This window comes from Boleophthalmus pectinirostris, unplaced genomic scaffold (genome assembly GCF_026225935.1).
Source record: "Boleophthalmus pectinirostris isolate CB_2022bp ecotype Guang Dong unplaced genomic scaffold, ASM2622593v1 HiC_scaffold_3, whole genome shotgun sequence".
NCBI lineage: Eukaryota > Metazoa > Chordata > Actinopteri > Gobiiformes > Gobiidae > Boleophthalmus > Boleophthalmus pectinirostris.
In genome coordinates, this window is record NW_026571299.1 from 2,752,406 (window position 1) to 2,769,153 (window position 16,748).

General features: G+C 39.8%; 1 long non-coding RNA gene across 1 annotated transcript; it reads left to right on the forward strand.

Annotated features, from left to right (window-relative positions):
- The first annotated feature begins 10,064 nt into the window (after positions 1 to 10,064).
- LOC129411062 (uncharacterized) lies at positions 10,065 to 16,746 on the forward strand. Its single transcript, XR_008633122.1, has 3 exons — positions 10,065 to 10,120; positions 16,478 to 16,577; positions 16,663 to 16,746. It is a non-coding gene; the product is annotated as an uncharacterized LOC129411062 (long non-coding RNA).
- The last annotated feature ends 2 nt before the right edge of the window (positions 16,747 to 16,748 follow it).

Sequence of the window (16,748 nt, forward strand, 5' to 3'; positions counted from 1 at the left end):
GTGAAGCAACCGCGCTGGCAGCTAGAGCTGCAACAGGTGTCACACAAACAGACACAGCTGGCATCATGTTAGAGTCTGCAAAAGCAGCAGCTACAGCTGCAGAGGCCAGTGCAATTGCAGCAGAAATTGCACTTCCACGGTGGAACATTACTGATCCCACACCAACACCCACAACTCCAGCACCTGTAACAACAACAGATCGATCAGCAGTATCAACATCTACCGCAGCAGCGGCTGCAGCCACTGCATTAGCAGCAGCCACAGCTTCAGCAGCAGGAGCACCACGTCAGGAAGTATTAGCGGCCGTGACCGCAGCTCAAGTTGCAGCTGACGCAGCCTCAGCTGTGGCAAATGGAACTCAACCTTTGACAGTGGCTGCGATAGCTGCCAGAAATGCAGCTGATGCTGCAGACAGGGTTGTGAAAGCTGCACGAGTATCTGTCACTACATCGGAAGGAACAAAGTTAATTGAGGCAGCAGATCTAGCAGCACTATCAGCCAGGAGGGCAGCAGAAGCAGCAGCAAGAGCAAGTGTAAATTCTGCAACACTAGAAGAGGTGATTGAAACTGCAAATGCAGCCAAAACAGTGGGAGAAGCTGCAGCTACTACACTGGAGGTACTGGCAGGATCCACTCAAAATCAGGATGCTGAAATACAAAGAATAAAACAAGTTGCACAAAGTGTGGCAGATATGACAGAAGCAACAGCCATTGCTTCAGAAACTGCAGCTAATGCTGTAGTAGCAAACTCAACTGAGCTAATTACGCCAACCGCGAAATCTGCTGCCAGAGCAGCTCAGGCTGCAGCGAGGGCTTCTTATCAAGCATTACCAAGAACGTCAGATAATGGCAACACGGGTACATCTACACCAACAACTGATGACCCTAATGGAGGCACACAAATAGCCTTGGCAAAAGCTCAGGAAGGTGCAGTGGTTGCATCCACAGCAGCAGCAGCGGCAGCAGCAGCTACAACCGCAGCAGCAGCAGCATCTGTAGGACCAAGTGCTCGACCGGCAGCAGAAGCAGCTGCAGCAGCAGCCAAGGCTGCAGCCAGAGCCGCTGAACTCGTGGCTCTTGGATTAGCTCCTTTAAACATGGCTGTGGATGCAGCAAGAGTTGCATCGAATGCAGCTCAAGAAGCTGCAAGTGCTGCCTTAAGAGCGGCCGACACATTACCTCCTTCCCAATCACGGCAAGTAGCAGAAAAAGCAGCCATAGCTTACACCAGTGCCCAAGCGGCTAACACAGCTGCTGAAGCTGCAGCAAAAGCAGCAGCAAATTCCCCAACAAGGGAGACACTGACAAATTCTGCTGATGCAGCGCGATCTGTGTCTACAGCATCAATTCAAGGAGCTGCACAACTCCAGGACATTATATCAAGTACACCAGCCTCAAATTCAAGAGATCAAGCCATTCTTCAAGAGATCAAGGCTGTGGCTCAAATGGCCCAAGCCACAGGAGTAGCAGCTGAAACTGTGTCAGAGACTGCACTGACAGGCTTAACAAATGGAAACATTGCAAATATGGCGGATACACTATCTTCAACAGCATATTCAGCAGCCCTGGCTGCTTCAGCGACCACTTCAGCAGCTGAAGCAGCTCTGCTGTCGATAGCATCTGCAAGTGCAGATGGAACAAACAATGGAGCCTCAACAACAACCACAACAACAACAGCGACGGGCAGTGGAGGCGGCCAGACAACAGCAGCAGCACCAATCAACAAAATGAGTCTCTTTTCTGTCACAATAGCTCTTACTGCGCTTGTCCTTCTATAATCCAAATGATTTAATAATGTGTATGTACATGTAAATTTGTCACAGTATTTATTATTCTTTATTTATTGTGTGAATGAGAACTAAAATCCTTGATGGATGTTTTCAGATGTGTTTACTAGTAGAAAATAATACAGTACATAATGCTAGCTTCATTGTGCAGTTGTAATATGTTCATTTATAAACCACTGTTAAATATAGCAATATTAAATAAATAAGTCAGCTGCTTTAATAATGTTGTCATTTTGAGCATTTACTTTATTACAACTATCTGTGGAGCTTCAGAGAAGATTAAATATTAGTGAATAACAACATAATATAAAATAAATAAATAAATACTTTCTTTTACTTTGATCCAAATCATTGAACTAAACAAAGTTGTATTTGTATATAACAGGGAGCGAATACAGACACTGAGTACACGTATAAACTACATACAGATTTTTACATATGTACAGTTCTTTTTTTATTTTGAGCTTCAACGCTTTACATATTAAAGTACAACAGTAGTAATGATGTATTCTCTATTTCAACATGTTTCAGCATAAATACTTTTGATCAAATACTGCAAAATGTATTATAAAATGTTTTAATGTACTTTTATATTTTACATAATACAATACAGACAGGTTTCAGACAATAGATTTTAATAGCTTCATTCTCATTTAAATATTTATATGTTGCATTGTAAAAACCTTAGGTGTGTAGAATGGAAATATTTGCAATTGCTCTCCTTAGTTCTGACCAAAGAAGAGCACTTTGGAATCTCTATTATGCGCCATACCTGGCTGTGCTTTAGCGCCTGTACTGACTGTAAAAGTGATTTAATATTTCCCACATAGTTTAGATCTGCTCATATAACATAAGGCCAACAATTTGATAATTCTGTTTAATTGATCGAAGCTTTCAACAATATGTCAGTATCATTAGCAACGTATACCAAGAAAATGCATTCAAATAGCCTAGGCAACTACAAGAGACACAATACTAGCTAGCTCGTCTACTAGCTCTGCTACTTATTAATGGCCTGCAAATATTATGCAGAAATATCAACATTTGCTGCACTGTAAAAAAAAATAAAATAAAAATCCACAAACGTAGCGCTTTAGGCACCGTGCTTGGGCACGGTATTAAAGTATTAAAGTCCTAGTGTGAGTGCACCCTGAATGACATTCATTGCACTAACGGGCAGCAGACTTAAAATATTTCCAAACATGAAAATATATAAGCTTGGAAAGGAGGAGAGAACAATATTCATTAACTAATTTGCAAATCATTGTGTTATCAGAGCTTTTAACAAAGCATGCACATTCGGGAAAACATCCTCATTTGACATGTGTCAAACACTTTAAGAAGACTCTCAGAACAAGTGATGTATACATCCATCTGTCACTGAGAAAAGGAAGAAAGAAAAGTTTTGGGTGGGTCTGTTTGGGTGGTCCTAGGACTGTTGGCCCACCCATAACACCGTGCCTGCAGTGAACGCCAGCGGCCGACTGTACTAAAGGGGCTGTCACACCTTGATGATTTAGCCAGCGTATGCTAAAGTATGAAAAATGTGGCAAATACGCTGACATACGTCAGATAAGTTATAGGTAAGTTCTGAGCACACTGAAGCATGCTGGCATACGCTGACATACAGCAAGGTTGTCCAAAAATTTTGAGCTTACCTCCAACACATATATGCAGACGTATTTGACATGTTTCAAAGACCACAGAACTTACAGAATGTGTTTCTAACTTGTAGCTACCGTATAATGGGGTACTGGCAGCGTGTAGGAAAACCATCACCGTCAGTACTCCTCCAGACTTCAGGGAGAGCAGACCTGGAGGATCTGGCAAGGCTGAGACAAGAACACATACTAGCTCCTCCAACATCAGCATGAGCTCATCGATTTGTCTCTGTACCAATTATGCCAACAGAAACAGGAGAAGAAAAGATCACGCTGATTCTGCGATGTCTAGTGCAGTTATGAATCGTTGAGTGACAGCCTTTTTATAGACAACAACACGTGAGCGCGGCGATACGCTGCCGTGTGCTGTGCATAAGTTAGACTCAACTCAGACTTATGCCCATCTTAGTCGTTGGGCATAAGTTGTGGACGCCAGCAACACCCTAAGCATTAGTTGGTATAAGTTATATATAAGTTATTAAAACATTCTACTAATACGATTACTAATACTATTCTACTACTAATACGTTATGTATACAACCAACTTGTTATGAATATGCTATGTATACATCCAAAATAGTTTTAGGGAAATTCTGGCATACGCTAGTTAAATCGTCAAGGTGTGACAGGGCCATAAATCACTGATTCTTTGTGGTCCCCGAGAGGAGGACTTAAAATTCTGAGCCACTCTGTCACATGAATGAAAGACACAGAAAAACACATGACAAGAGTTTGAACATTTTGATGGTTAAACTTTGAGAGATGATCGATCAGTTTTGAATAAAAGCTGCATTTTGCTGAGATTACATTTTCTTTAGAAAGACTTCAGTTCTGTTTAAGATTTTTTTAAGAGCTAATTTGCAATTGAAAATGAAATCCTGAGCTGAAACTTGCACCATCTCCAGTTTAAGTGTCAACTTTCCATGACAGAAATAAGCCTGTGTCTATCTAACCAAAGCTAATTCAGGTGCGCTCCTGGTGACTCTTGAGAAGGCCAGTGAAAATCTGTGAAAATGGGCTCCACGTGTGATGCTTTTTATGAACTGACGGTGGACACAGCTTTCATTCACCGTCATGCATCATCAGTAAAGTCAGTCAACACCCCAGGCTTGTTCTAACATGGTAAAAGACATTGGCCCAAACGCTGTCATTTTCAATATAGAAACTTAACGTAACAGCAGGAATCTATGTAAAATTTGTGAGCACCTTATTTTTTTAGGCCTGATTTTACACACACTGTGAAATGTTTTGTTTGATTTTCAAGTAGGGTTGTGCCAAAAATCAAAAGATCGCTAGATTGCGATCTCTTCTTTGGTCCGCAACCAGTCAAGAGTGTATGGTGTTGACAAGGATTTACGCTCTTGTTGAGGAAAAAGTAGCCTGAGCCACAGTGTGTCCCTTTGTCTCCTCACACATTCACAAGTTTTGACTTAAATCTACACAATTTGATTACAAGTCCAGCATCTCCTCACCTTTTCTCCGCTTTCTCTGCTCCGATGCATCTCATCATTATAATCCAAGTTATGGAACGTAAACGACTATTTTCTCATCGTTTATGAGTGAAACTTAAGTCGTAATTTAATGCACGGACATCGCACATGTTTCCGTTGATAGTGGCAGCGGCATGTGTGCATGTGATTCTGACTCTACTGGTAACGTGCATATGCATTAGGTTTAATATATTATGCAAACTCATTCCAACGTTTAAATGTGAATTTTTCTGGAATTACTGGTCCTATCAACACAAAAACTGCAGTGACCCTAACACCCTGCCCTTTATCAATCAATCAATCAACAACTTGAATTTTAATGCCAAGAAGGTTGGCAATGAAGTCCAAACCGTGCGCTGCGTGAATGTAAAAGGACAAATGTAAGGAGCCACAACGTTTACCTTAAAGGGCCCATCTCATGCAAAATCAAATTTTCAGAGCTTTCTATCATCTAAGAGTGATGTGTGGGCCTTGTATTTGTCGCCGAAGTGGTTTTTAGATTGATTTGGTGTTTTTTTTTAACAAATTGCAGCATATTTCTGCCACCCTCCCACGTGACAACGAACTAAAGCTGCTACAACGATGACGCGGCAGATACACCTATGACACGTTTTGAGGTAGCAGAAAACGCTTTGCACCCTCCCCCACTCCACCGCCTCCACCCCACCTCCACCCGCATCGTCTGACAATTCCCACATGAACACCTAAACAAAAGCGACAGCATAAGCTCATTGTTCTACACTGCAGTGAACACGACATAACACGAACACGATATAAGTTGATCTACTAGTGTTTATTAATATTTTACCAATCAGTAATGTTCAGCTGATGTGGACGCGGTGCTTGAGCTTCATCTTCACCTCAAAGTCCTCGTCTGATTCCGGGTCCAACACATGCGGCTGAACGCGCTGTATCTCCATGATGAATAAAAGTTTATTCCTACCACTATCAGGGTGCACTGTGCCTGTCTCCCCCTCCCTCCCTGAGATGGGCGGAGGAAGGGCGGCTCACTCGTCGCCTACGTCACATTTGGAGGGCGGAGCCTGTGCTTTCTCAGGACGGGCGGGGTGATGAACAATAGTCATTCATACACAGTCCCTGGACTGCGACTGCCTCCAAGAAATCAGTAAGATTTCATAACTATTGTGTAATGGATGTACCAAAACCCAAATTGTGCTTGTTTATGTGCAGAAGATACAATGTGAAAAGAGTTATTTTACATGAGATGGGCCCTTTAAGCATAAATAATCACAAGTAAAATCAGAGAGTCAAGTTCACAGTCTAGAATGTGTTATTATTATTTGTGAAATGCGGTACAATACAGATAATGTTTTTTTTATGCGAAGAAGGTTGGCGATCCGACCCGTGCGCTGCGTGAATGTAAACGGACAAACGTGAGGAGCCACATTGTTTCCCTGAAAAGAATGCTTCAAACTGGATTCACAGCGCTGTTTTGTGAACTGGGTGTCATTATTTGCGGGGAACAATTCTATGGATTATATTCATGACAATGCTGCAGTTTAACTTTACAACTTTACCAGAGGTGAGTAATAAAGTCTTCTCATTATTATTGTCTTATTGGCTGTTGGCGTGGCAATGTTTTAGTGTTATGATGTGACAGAATAGCTCTCACACACACACACACACACACACACAAGGAGGAGGTGATGTGTTTTGGTCGAACAAGGGAGGGTGTGGCCTAAGGAGATCAACACCCCGTATGTGTACACAGTATTGTACAGAATTATTAGGCAGTGTCTTTTCTCCAGGCAAAATGGGCCATAAAAAAGATTTAACTGACTCTGAAAAGTCAACAATTGTAAAAAGTCTTTCAGAGGTACGCGGCACTCATGAAATTGCAGAAATATTGGGGCGTGATCACAGAACCGTCAGACGTTTTGTTGCAAATATTCAAGTGTCACAAGAAAAGCTTTGAGAAAAAAAGATGCCAGGAACTCATTTCCTCCTCTGCTGTCATATTCCAGAACTGCCTGGAGAGTCCAAAAGTACAAGGTGTTTAGTAGGGCTGGGTATCATTAAGAAGTTGCCTATACGATACATACCTCGATACACAGGCCACGATACGATACATATCTCGATACAGTGCACTTTCGATTCGATATGATATATTTCAAATCGATTCGATACGGTTAAATAAAAAATAAAGTCTAAATCATGTTTGTGATACTAAAGTCTTTGTTAAATCACTTCTTGTGCAAAGTTCATATGAAACACAAACATTTTAATCATCAAAAATGAAAATGTCAAATGTGTCGCATAAATGAGTTTCCTTTCACTCCACAAGCAACAAAACTGTGGCACTGTAACAAAATAATTTAGTAAAACACACGTAAAAATACTCTTGTGGATATATCAATACAGTAGCCCACGATATCGATACTGTATCATCACATTAAACGATACGATATATCGATATTCCGATATTTTTGCACACCCCTAGTGTTTAGTGCTCAGAGACATGGCCAAGGTCAGGAGGGCTGAAACCCGAGCACCACTGAACAAGAAACATAAGCTGAAACGTCAAGACTGGGCCAAGAAAAATCCGCAGACAGATTTTTCAAAGGTTTTATGGACTGATGAGATGAGAGTGACTCTTGACGGAGCAGGTGGACGGGCCCGTGGCTCGATCAGTAATGGGCACAGAGCTCCACTTCGACTCCGACGCCAGCAGGGTGGAGGTGGGGGACTGGTATGAACTGGTATTATTAAAGATGAGCTGGTTGGACGTTTTTGGATTAAAGATGGACTCAAAATAAACTCCAAACTTCTTTCAAGCAGTGGATAAAGTCTGCGTCTTTCAAGAGGACCATGATTTTTATGCAGGAAAATGCTCCATCGCTGCATTGAAGTACTCCACTGCATGACTGCCACTAAAGGCCTTAAAGATTGTGACGGAGCCGCCCGTCGTTGCCCCGTCATCACCAGAGCCGGCAGAGCGCGCGGAACGTTATCTTCGATGGACTGTTTCCACCCAGGACCGCTCATGTGTCTGTGCAGTCCTGTCCCCCCACAGACTGTTTCCCCGATACCTGGATTCTGTTTTCCCGGCTAGTGCGTTCGAGGGTGCACACTCGACGCCTACGCCCCACACACTCTTACCTGTATCCGCACTGTTCTCTGGTTCGGGGGCCAAACCGTGGCACTTCCTGGTTGCGCTCTAAATATCGCATAGTGTCGCACTAAGGGAGGTCACGTGATCTCGGACTTGACCATTTATTTATTTATTTATTCATTTATTCATTCATTCATTCATTCATTTATTTATTTATTTATTTATGCACATATAACATGACAATAAAAAGAAGCACAAAGTAGGTGCCGGAAGAGGCAAAAAAAACCAATAGGGCGAAATATTAAAGCCTCCACCTTATGAATACATAAAAAATTCAAAATTATCATTGTGCATAAAAAAAGATCTATATAGAAAAATTACATTTAAATACCATGGATTAAATTATTTTGATTCAAACATGGATTAAAACACAATGACACGACGCCTCTGATCTGCCGTCACTAACCAGACGTGAAAACTGCTCCAGAATTTCCCGCCTCTGTGTCGTCGCAAAACTGAGCTCTTGATGTGACAAATTTTGGAACATGAAAATTTGGAATTTGAAGTTTTGTAACTATGAATCTCTGCATTGGTTTTAAAATAAAATGTGAAATATTTGGGGATCATTGTTTAATTATAAAGAATTTTATACATAAAAATACAAATTTGATAAAGATTAATCCCATAAATATTAAGAATGTTAAGTTTGCTGAATAAATGAGCAGACGATGTTAGTGGCATAGAATCAGTTGCAATTCGAACAAAACGTTTTTGCACCTATAATATTTTGTTCAGAGTAGTAGAGAAAGTGCTTGCCAGACTATCTTTCACTACAATTGCGGTCAATTTGTGTGTTTATTTAATTTTTATTTTTTTAAGTTATTACATTGAATTGAGGAGAGCCATATGAGGGGTTCTTTAAGTCATTTTTATTATGTTTATTTGTAAGTTGATTTATGTTCATGAGTACAGTTTTGCCCGGTCTGGTCTCGGACCTGGATCAGTCCTGGTTCAGTCCATGCGCGGTGCAAAAGTCAGTGATGGAAGTCACATAAACGGGAATCGGCCGTTATCCATTTTTTCCATTCTTCATTTAAACACAAAATCGAAAACTGACAAAACGAATCATTATCCGTTTTTTTATTTTGATTTTGGAGACACATAACGAAGAAAACTGTTGTTTTTTCGCTTTCTTATTTTTGGTTTTATATTGAAAAACGAATGAACGAATGATACACGGATTACATGGCCCCCTTCCTCACCTGACCTAAACCCTATTAAGAACTCGTGGGCTCTTCTTAACCGGGAGAAGTACGGTGAAGGAAAACAGCCCACGTCTAAACAGCGTGTGGACAGTGTCACAAAAAGTTGATTGTTGACAGATCAAGAAACTGATGAATGAATGAATGAATGAAAGCTTATGGTCATTTTTGAGAAGAAGTGTGGCTACAATGAAGTACAATGTACTGTCACTCATTTATTTATTTTATTTATCTTTTTCTCGAAATGTCAGAAATGTTTTTTTGTAAATTTTGAGTTGCTCACTATTCTGACGGATGAAAATAAACAAGTGAGAACGGTAAATCTTCATTTTTCTTTTAGTTGCGTAATAATTCTGCACATTAATAGTTGTGCACATATAGATTTCTTCTAAGAAAGCCAAAACGTCACTTTTACTTTACTTAAATATTCAGATTTGAACTTTATTAACATTTCAGATTGACTGACAGCACTGTAGTTGTCCAATTATGAGATTAATCCGCACAAATACATTTAGTCTAATAATTATACAGACGGTGTAAAAAGGTGAATCATATCGCATGTACAATGAAGTAAAGGTCAACAATGCACCTGTCTGCCCAAAGAGTTACATAACAAGTTTTGACATCATCAGAGCTCCAAACATCAGCATCATCCGTAACTGCGTCCTCCTCCAGTCTGGGAGGAGACAACATGTGAATAATTGTGATTACTGTTAGTGGTATGTGATGTGTCAGGAATGCAGCATGTATGAATATATACAATATAAACAAATTTCAAGCAGTCAGATCATTCTTAACGCACTGGACTAGCAGAGAGAGAAGACAAGCAGAGGAATCCTTTATCACAGTAAGTACACAAGGATATTCACTGTATTTGAGGAGGAATATACTTTGAAAATGTTTTACGTGCTTTCATCATTCTAACGGAAGGACCAGAAAACTAAATATATATACTTTTTAGCAGGGGACAATTCGATTTCGTCACAATTCGATTCTTATTTCGATGCATGGTTCACAGTTTTGATTTTCGATCGAAGCTTGGTGAGATTTTGGCGGGACCCCAGCTCGGTTAGGTCTACAGAGTTACTATGAGAGGATCTGCACACATTTTTTTTTTTTGGCAACACAGATTATTTGGCACCAAGTTCTGCAGGATTTAAGCAACAGTCGACAAATTATTGATTTATGGCTGTACTGTGAAAAGTTACGGACCAGCAGAACTATATTTTATTTGAAAAAGTTAATGTAGCCTTCATAAAACTGTGGGATCTGGAGGTCCAATTTTTTTTTTTTTTTTTTTTTTTCTCAATTTTTGGTGCATAAGTTTTGTCCAGATCATCAAATGTGACTTTTCCAGCACCAGAGAAACTTTATCTACTTTAATAGTTTATGTGCACTCAGCTTTCATTCAAACCCACAAGCCAACAGCAACTCTTTTTTTTTTTTTTTTTGTTTTTTTTTACTTTATTTTATCAATAACCCAAATTTGCTGCATAAACAAAATTAGCCATACAACCACAAACCCATCAGTGACTGGACGTGGTCTGGGCCTGGATGGACAGTCTTACACATGAATGAAGAAGAGGAGATTGTCAGCATCCCTGTAGTTTTTTTTTTAAATTTCGTGTCGATATGTTGATATGTTTTTTAATAGAAGTGACCCTGTGTGCAGAGCCTCATGAGCGGGGCAGAGAGAAAGAGAGAGGGCAGGGCTGCTCCCGGAGGCGGCAGCGCGACACACACACACACACACACACACAGGATCCATCATGAGGGAGAGGCTGGGCGAGTGCATGAGAGTTGGCAGCTTTGATCCTTTAATGAATATATCCTATATGTAATGAGTCTGGAGTTTATTTAAGAACTGATTGTGAACTTTAAGCCACAGTAGAATAGTGTTACCTCCTCAAAAACAGACCTGTAGTTGTGTTTTGTTCCATTCGCACACGTTTGAGTAACCCTTGTTTATTAGTTCACACGACAATGCTCCTGGATTTTTGTTTTGCGGTTTGAAAAAAATGTACGTCCAAACACGATCAATAAATATTCACGTCCAGACAACAATGGAGCATTGAGTGAAAATGATGTAATACAGGTGCCACACCTGTATGTGGTTCTGTCAGTGATAATAATGTTTAATAATGCAGATCTCATCGCCGTTTTTTTAAACTTTAAACTGTTTTAGATGTATCCCACAAATATCGGCGTTTTGTTTTGCAAAAGTTAAACATAAGTTTTCATTTTTAGCCATAAAATCTGGATGAGAATTATTAGAATAACTTGGTCTCAAAATCGAACAGTTTAATTACTGGTGTGTAATCTTTGTTATTGATCCGTGTGTGTAATTTGTGTGGTGCGTGTTGTTAGAGTTAGTGTTAGCAGCGTGTCTCGGGTGCGGGGCGACAGGAGCGGCTCCGTAGGCTGCACCTGTCACATTTTTCCTATCACAGTCTTCTCTGCATCTGAGGGTCCTGGCGATGAAGGGGCACAATGTAATCATTTTCCAAAAGCTGCGATTTGTTTGTCCACACGACAACACAACACCGGCATTTTCAGATTTCTCCACTCTGGAACCCATTTTCAAAAAACATAGTTTTCGTCCACTCAAAACGCCGGCTCCGTGTGGACGAAAGGCCAAAACAAATCAAAACTTCACTGTATCAACCAAAAAACGTTGTCATGTGGACACCACCATAGTCTCACTACATCTCCAAAACTCAAAATATTCTATTCCACCTTGTGATGTCATGAAGTAGTACCTTTACCTTTTGTTCAGTAAAGATCAGTAATTCCAGAACTGAAATGATCCAACTGATTCTAGTGAATAATAATAATAATAAATCATAATAACCTAATCATAATCATAAGTGTAATGATTTTTATTTATTTATTACACTCTTAAAAGAACGACAATAAATCATCGATAAGCAGAAATATACTTCTGTAAAAAAGGAAAGTTTTTAGTCCGTTTTTAAAAGGATCCGTCTGATGCAAGACAAGGCAAGTCAAGTTTATTTGTACAGCACAATTTGTACACAAAATAATTCAAAGTGCTTCACAGTATAAGAAGGACATTAAAATCACAATAAAAACAAACCAAAACATAAATAATCATCATAAAATTAAAGATTAAAAATTAAAGAGTGTGGAATGAAAATCGAAAACCCTCCAGTTGTATTCAGCTAAACAGAACAGTTTTGAGCCTGGAGTCAAAGTCAAGTTTGTCTCACGTCTTCAGACTGTTCCAGGTTTTAGTTGCATAAATCTGAAACTCTGACTCCCCGTGTTTAGTCGAGACTCTGGGCTCTAACAGGAGGTCGGTCCCTGAGCTCCTTAGACTGCGAGATGGTTCATGTGGCACTAACATGTCACAGATGGACTTTGGTGTTTGCCACAGTCTCGAAGGCCCCGTCCCCCCGGTCCTGGCTGAGCTGTGTGGTGTGTGAGCAGGTCTGTCATGTAGGTGATGTGATGTAGATACAGTGGTGGGCCTCCTTGTGTTCGATGAGGAGGTGAACAGGGAGTCAGTGCAGGGTGTGGAGGTTGGGGTGATGTGCTTGTGTTTATGCTCTTTAATCCGGACCGTGTCGGCGCTGATCTGAACAGACTGGAGTTTTTGGATGCTCCTGTCAGGGATCCCGATGAGGAGTGTGTTACAGTAGTTCAACCTGGAGAAGACAAAAGCAGGGACAAGCTTCTCGAGAGCTGGGATGGGAAGAGATTTTACAGAGATATTCCAGACATTTTGCAGATGAGGGTGACATGATGGTGGATGGAGAGGTTGGTGACAGAAGGAGAGAGGAACGTTGTGCCCAAAGAGTGACATGCAGGTGATGGTGGAAGAGTGAAGTTGTGGAGATGGGATTTAGTGCCCCTTAGGACAATCCGTGTATCATTCGTTCATTCGTTTTTCAATATAGAATCAAAAATAAGAAAATGAAAAAACAACAGTTTTCTTCGTTATTTGTCTCCAAAAAATGGATAACGATTAGTTTTTTCAGTTTTCAATTTTGTGTTTAAATGAAAAATGGAAAAAACGGATAACGACCGTTTCCCGTTTACGTGACTTAAACTGCGATGCCGGACTGAACCAGGACTGAACCAGGACTAAACCATGACTAAACTGTTTTCAGTCCTGGTCTGGTCCCGGTCTCAGTCCCAGCCTCAGTCTTGGTCCTGTTCCTGGTCTGAGTCCTGGTCTCAGTTCTGGTCTGGTCCCGGCCTTAGTCCCGGTCTCAATCATGATCTGGTCCTGGTCTGGTCCCAGCCTCAGTCTCGGCCTCAGTCCTGGACTCAGTCCCGGACTCAGTCACAATCTAGTCCTGGTCTGGTTCAGGCCTCAATCCCGGTCTCAGTCACGGTCTGGTCCTGGTCTGGTCCCGGTCTCAGTCTTGGTCCTGTTCAAGGTCTCAGTCCTGGTCTCAATCTCGGTCAGGCTCCGGTGTGGTCCCGGACCTGTTTTGGTCCTGATTCAGTCCTGGTTCAGGTCGGCATCGCAGTTTAAGTTTTTTAAAACACAAAATCAAAAAATGAAAAAAAAAAATAAATAAAAAAATCATTATCCGTTTTTTCATTTCAGACAAATAAAGAAGAAAATTGTTGTTTTTTCATTTTCTTATTTTTGTTTGTACGTTGATAAAACAAATGAACGAATGATACACAGATTTAGGACCACGTACTCGGAAGCAGTTAAGAAGAATAAAAAGGGACGTGGAAGTGGAGTCAGAGACCATCAGCAGGTCAACAATGACTCTGCCGGTTCTGAAGTTGTATGGAGTCCAAAACCACAGTGGAGCACTTCCTGTATTACCACATGACATCACAAGGTAGAACAGAGTGTTTTTACTTTTAGAGAAGAACTCAGCCTAAATATGCAGGGTTAATTTGCGTGATAAATGTGCACATGAAACGAAACACAACTCCAGGTCTGTTCTTGATGGGGAAACATAAAATAGATCAGCAAATAGGGTAATACAGGCCCTTTGATCATTGGAAGAAAAAAACAAGCTCAATCAGAGACACCAACCTGGTCCCCATGAGGCGTCGGTGGGTCAGTTCATCACCACAGAAGCAGTTTATGAGGAGTCCAGCCCATATCACATGATCGTTATATCCACAATGTAATGTGTGCATGTGTACAGGCCCATGAACATTTGTGTGATGTTGGTCACACATGAGAACCGTCTGTGTTTTACTAGTGTGGAACCAAAATATCATTTTTCATGAGTTGTGTATGTGTTCGTTGTGTGACTGTAGATCAGTGTGTTGTGTATCACCAGAAAAACAAGAAATGGAAATTATTTTTGTTCTAATTACAATTTTAACGTGAAACACTGAAAGAGAAAGGAACTGCTATAATTAGTGATTATCTTGAAAACTATTATTATTTTACTATTCAAATGCATAGAATTATAAATAGATCATAATTTTTCTGAGATTTTGAGACACTCCTGTTGCTCGAGCTTGATCCTTCGTGGAGTTATGACCAAAAACACATATTTGACCTTGGTTACCTCGACCGGTTACAACCTGTAACATCCAGTGTGCTCCGGTTATGTGTGTGCCAACTTGTGTGATGATTGGGTGAATACTTTAGGCCGCAGATGGTTCAGAAATTGGCGAAATTGCCAATCCTTTATAATGGCGTGACCTTTCAATTGACCCGTTTGACCACAAATGACCTCAGATCATCAAAAAACTTTTTTTTTTTTTTTTTGCGGCATCGGACACGGGGGCTTGACCCACGTACCAAATTTGGTGACAATCGGTCCATAAATCGCAGAACAGTTGACAGGATGAATACAAAACCTGGTCAACCCTTCAGGGACCAGGTCATAAGGTCTTATATGGGGCATGTGGTTTGATTTGTTACACCACCATCACATCTGTCCCTTCTCTGTATTTATTTATTGTGTCTTCCGGACTCTCTCATGTCTGTGTCTCTGCGATTCTGTGAGAAGAAAGTGAGAAAAGTGAGAAGAGTACATTTGATTAACATACACAAAGTCAAAAGTGATTTTTAGACATTGACATCATAGACATCTAAAAGACTAAAAAACTCACATGTCAAGTTATAGCTTACTTTGTCTATTTAAGATATTTAATCAAAACAATCTTCTTTTTTTTTTTTTTGGAGAAATAGATGATGCCATGATATTAAAAAAGAGAGAGAGACAACTGTTGCCAATAGGGTCGCAAACACAGATCTATAATAATAACATGGCTGCAAATAATGAGGTTTTTATTGACTTTTTAAAATCGTTTTTAATAGTTGTGGGTTGAAAAAAAGGTTGGAATATGGTAACTGACTTGTACATATAGACTATTTAAAAATTGTGTATTCATGTTTTTTATTTTTTTTATTTTTTTTCTATTCATGTTTGACATTTTGATTTAAAACGTTGATTTTATCCTCGTTATAAAGGGTCACATGTTTCAGAGTCTGTATACTAAAGAAGATAATGACATATCAACATGTAATGACAATTATTCATTTGCCACGACTGTACAAGATCACCAGTACCGTATGCCAATCTTGAGAAATTTAACAAATTGAAAATATTCGCTACTTATTCAATCATATTTTACATACTACACGTTATAATTGGTTATAAATAGGGGTGTGACGATATCCAAGTCTCGCGATACGATATGGATGGATGTATGGAAGTTCACGATATGTTGGGGAGGCTCACGATTAGGGATGTAACAATATCCAAATCTCTCTGTGCAATATTTTCATGATATACATCTCACGGTGCGATATTTATTGCAATATTTTGTGGAGGCAAAACAGCTGAAACTGTTAATATGCGACTTTTTCCTCTTAAAATGCCTTGACAAGACTTAAACATGCTTAGAACTGTTATTTCTTCTTGGAGTCTGCACAAAAATGGAGCAAAGGATCATGGTCTATGTAGTTCCCTCTGTCTTTTTAAATTTTATTATTATTATTATTATTATTATTATTATTATTATTATTATTATTTCTGCATCCTAATTCTTAATTTAAGCAAAGAGACTTGCTCCACGATATTATTGTGTGAACTTTGACGGTACGATATCATGATATTTTGGTTATTGTTACATCCTTAGTTATAATACATTTGATATTGATCCCTTCATTATTATTTTTTATACACACAATTTCTTTGATATTTTTTGACAATGCCATTCTAAAGTATATATTTTTGTATCTTTTCAGTTTTTTTTCACGCTTGTAAGTGGACAAAACTGCAAAGGAAAGACAGATTCATAATTCACCATGATCATCAGGTTGCTTCTCCTGGTGTTACTACCAGTAGGTAAGTGGTCACGATTATAATTATTCTCTGTTCTTTAAGACACTGTTGATCTGACACTGACTCTGACATTTTTATTATGCAACAGTATTGAACGCCCAATCTGGGGGAAAACTCCAAATCAACCTACACCTGCTAACCCTACTCCAACTAAACATGCTCCAAATAGACGTA